General features: G+C 45.5%; 1 protein-coding gene across 4 annotated transcripts in view; it reads right to left on the reverse strand.

Moving 5' to 3' along the window:
• Positions 1–1,335, reverse strand: part of LOC145401239 (tau-tubulin kinase homolog Asator-like) — a 203,311-nt gene extending 201,976 nt beyond the window's left edge. For all 4 annotated transcript variants that reach the window (XM_080273571.1, XM_080273570.1, XM_080273569.1 and 1 more), the window contains exon 1: positions 1,282–1,335. The gene's annotated coding sequence lies outside the window, so the exon portion shown is untranslated. The remainder of the gene's footprint in view (positions 1–1,281) is intronic.
• Positions 1,336–1,694: the final 359 nt, after the last annotated feature.

A 1,694-nucleotide genomic window follows, 5' to 3' on the forward strand; every position in this document is an offset into this window, starting at 1 on the left:
ACTTCATGATCTGTACTACTCCATGATGTTTTCAAATCCTTTGGACTCGCCCCAGAGCAAATTTTTCGAAACGTTTTATCTTTATTGAACGGCCAAAGCAAGGCTACAGGTACTCAATATTATAATACTGGAGGCAAAAATAAGTACATTTTTTCACCAACTTTTATCCAGTCACGATAAGACTGGTAATGGTAATGGTGGCGCCTGGTGACAGCACCTGGGCGGCATGTGTCTACCTGGCACAGGACACAACACTAGGCTGCTCTGTCCGAGCCTGGGATATAAACCCCCTCCCCTATCTAACACCACATCAGTTAGTTACTGGTAACTCATTGATTACTGCTTACATGGTCGCGACTCACTGCCTATTCACTCCCAAGTATCACCGCTATATATACGGTTTACATCAGCTTCAGTGAGGGCAATAGAAAATTGAAAATTTGTTCAGGGTATCGATATGCCGTACATGATGATGAGCCTATAAGTGTTGTCATATATGTTATACATCGTGGCTGCTGTTGCTATACAGTTCATTGATCAGGCCCGGGTGGAGGTGGCCGCACAGCTAACAGAAGAGCAGTGCTGGGAGTGTCTGTCAGCTGGCCGCCGCCGATCGATTTAACTCAGTAACCACGTCACGCTGTGAATTAGGCTTTTTTTTTTTTTTTCTCCTGCTCTGCTTATCGGTCACCAAAAAGAATTACATACTTTCGTATTTTTTTCACATGATGTGATGAAGGGTTATTTGAAATAAACTGCATAACCCTCATAATTCTGGGTTTTCTTCTTTTTGACAAAACCAAATATGGTACACTGTGATCTGGGCAAAGATCGCGTGTTGATACCATGTTATATATTCAGGAGTGGCGGAGGACTGTGGTGGAAGCCGAGCTGCTTCCCGCGCTACCTAGCAGACGATACGTGGAGCGCGTCGTCTGCTAGCCAAACCCCAACTAAAAATAACCCACCCACCACTCTGTTTTACTCAAATAACACTCACTCTCAGCTACACCAGTGCCGACATCACTCCCAGTTTTAAAATGGTTCATATACCTGTAGTGTTTCGACCGTGCCTTCTTCATTCAAGTGACAGTTCGGCTAGCGTCTGTCTGGACGTGATGCGGGCTGCACTGACACTTCTCACCCATTTATCGACCTCGTTCACGGCATATTCTCTTGTAATAAAACACATTCCAATGTGATATCGTGCATCTACGAGTCATGTGGTTCCCTTGTTTTCTTATAAAATGTACTGTATAGTCCAGAAGTGACCTGACTTACCTTCATCGAGCAGAGTGAAGGAGATCGAGCTTCACCCCGACACCAGACTAGCTACCACTGCAGGGCGAGGACGGAGCCACCTGGTGGCGGCCGACCCTACCACTCCCGCGCCTCTTACAAACTTGCCACCACCCAGGCTGCACTCCGTTCTCACTCCAGCATAAACCAGCTACAACCATCACTACATCCTTCCTTCTCAGACAAACTGCTCATTAATCATGATAACGAATCTTAAGGAACATTTTACTCTACTGTAAATATTAAAACTATAAGCAGCTTCACCCAGGCCGCCTTCATATCATTCTCAGACACATCTGTCCACCAGTTCCTGAATTCAGCAACACTGCCCCACTCCTACACACCTGCTGCTCATTTAAATAATGTTGCCGTAGAATCGCAAACTCTTCATTTCT

Source organism: Coenobita brevimanus, chromosome 55 (assembly GCF_032717465.1).
Source record: "Coenobita brevimanus isolate Jiangsu-jjx chromosome 55, ASM3271746v2, whole genome shotgun sequence".
Taxonomy (NCBI): Eukaryota; Metazoa; Arthropoda; class Malacostraca; order Decapoda; family Coenobitidae; genus Coenobita; species Coenobita brevimanus.